The sequence below is a fragment of the Chaetura pelagica genome, unplaced genomic scaffold, assembly GCF_000747805.2.
Source record: "Chaetura pelagica isolate M959 unplaced genomic scaffold, ChaPel_1.0 scaffold243, whole genome shotgun sequence".
In the NCBI taxonomy this organism is placed as follows: domain Eukaryota; kingdom Metazoa; phylum Chordata; class Aves; order Apodiformes; family Apodidae; genus Chaetura; species Chaetura pelagica.
The window spans coordinates 976,351-978,776 of NW_009952712.1; positions in this window are offsets into that span (position 1 = coordinate 976,351).

Here is a 2,426-nt window from a genome sequence, read left to right on the forward strand (position 1 = left end):
ATCCTTTCTGATCTCACCACCTGTTTTTTTCTGATGGCTGCGAGGTTTTTTATGAAGTAAGTATTAAAAGGCAGCCATTTGTTTTGGTAAACTGAATTAAAAACTTGTTGCAAAAGAATTCCTAGGGTTGTTTCTTAACCAAACTGGTTTACTGGTCTTCCAAAATACTGCTTTAGTTTGGGCAAAGGGAATGTGTTTGCTTTTTCCTTCCAAGGAGCTGCTGTTCCAGTCACTGTACTCACTTTACTGCAATTCCTGATTTATGTATTGAAGCGATTTCTTACAAAAAAAACCCTCTGGATATATTTGTGCTGGAAACCCACCTCCTTAAGTTGATCTTCAAAGCGACTTGTCTGTTTTTTAAGTGTATCTGTTCTTGATTTGTAACTCATGCAAGGAGAACTGCATTATTTAATCTGTATTAACAAATTTCCTGTAATGCTGCAGTTTCACGTTTATTTTCCTTAAGATTTGTAATTTTCATGGAAACAATGTCACATTTTTGCATTTTAGTAGTCGTCTGGTCCATGTTTTTAATTTACTTTCACTAAAAGTAATTTTTGGTTGTATCATTTGTTAGAATAAAGACCAAAATATGCTGTTTGATTCTGAAACTGCTCGAGATGTGAGAATGAAGCTTAACTCTCCTGTCACAGCACTCCTGGGTCCCCACTGCCCACGGGCCCCTCTGAGCAGGGGTTTCATCCCAGGGGACAAGATCACCCTGATACCTTCTCCCAGGGCAGTTTAGTAGTCAGTTTTGAAATAAAATCCTGCATTTTCAGTACAGCACTGTTCCTTACCCTCTGGAAAGCTCCAGGGTTTTATTGGGACTGTCTCATAGCCAGTGGAATAGCAGTGGAGGAGGGACAGGGACAAGTAGCTTCTGGCATTTTGCTTGCCCTAAGGAGCTGGAGAGGTTTAGGAACAGTTGCTTGGGATGTAGGGAAGGCAGCCTTTTGAGTTCGCTGAACTGTTCAGTGATTACAGAAGTGTAAGTTTTATCTCCTAAACTAAGATTTTAATATGGTTTTATTTTGTTTGTTTTTTTTTTACTTAGAAATGCTGTCTGTCCTCCTGCAGCATCAGAAGTTGAGCTTGCAGAGCAGCAATGAGCACATTCCTCTGTAGTTAAGGATTTGCTAACTATTAAGATGTCAGATTTACAAAGGGTAAGGAGAAAGCGTGTTTGGAATTACAGAAAGTGCTTAAAATACTACCATAAAACCAAAGTTTTCAGAAGACTGTGCAGCTGTAGCCTGTTTCTTGCTCCCACACACCAGTACAGTGTGGGTGGCCACCAGCCTGGCTTCTGCTACCACCCAGTATTTTAAAATGAGCCTGACAAGACTCGTGAGGGACTTGGCAGCTTGGTCACTGGGAGGGTATGACTGAGCAAGACATGAATTATTCTTCATCTTAGAGTGAGTTATCCAGGAATGATGGCCCAGCATCAACAGCAGGAAGTGACTTTTTCCAGCTGGACTGTGGCACTTTGTTGTCATTAATGTTAGTCATGTACATTCCAAAAGGAATATGGCAGGAACTGAAGAGAATCCATACTGAGTTTCATGGTGGAGGAGAAGGCCCTTCACTCCTCAGAGGCTTTTGGCCACCTTGCTGCTGAGGTGCAGAGGGACAGCTGGGCTGCTGGGGACCTGAGGGAAGGTGATGCAATCTGGCAGCAGCAACTGCAAATCCCCTTGAATATTGAACTGTTTTGGGTTAGAACTCTGAAGAAAACTTACTGCAGAAACTGACTTTTAGGGTAAGAACTCTGGTGGATTCCCAAAAGCTGTTGCAATGGTTGATAGCCCCTGGGCTGTAACTGCAGCCTCCAGCAGAGCATCACTTGCCTGTGCTTCCCAGCTGCCATTCCCCAACAACTTCAGCTTTGGTCTATAAATAGTTGTCTCTCCCTGGCTGCTCTGGGAGAGGAGCAAGGCCCCTCTGTCCCCTTGCTCTCCTTCGCCCTTCCTGGCACAATTAGCAAGTTACTCATCATGTTTCAGTGCATCTTTTGTCTGTGCCCCAACAACCCTCGCCACAAGTTGAAGTGGAAAACCAGGAAGTTGTCCCCATCAGATCCAGGCCCGGGCAGGGACAGCAGAGCAGGAGCAGCTGTTGCAGGCTCAGGAGTGTCCATCAGCCAGGCAGGGCGGAGCTGCAGGACTCAGGAGGTGAGCCTTGCTCTGTGGTACTTAGCAAACCAACTTCAATGGCTAAAATGAAGGTGCTGTTGTGGCTGGGAGCTCTATCACAGGTGCCTGGGAGACACAGCTCTGGAACATGGCCCAAGGAGGGCAGACTGCTGGAGGGGGGCATGGGAAGGGGGCACAGGCCATGCCCTGAAGCCCACAGCAGCAGCTCAGCCAAGGTGAGTGCTCACCCTGACAGCAACCAACCAAAATTAGTTACCTGTGTAT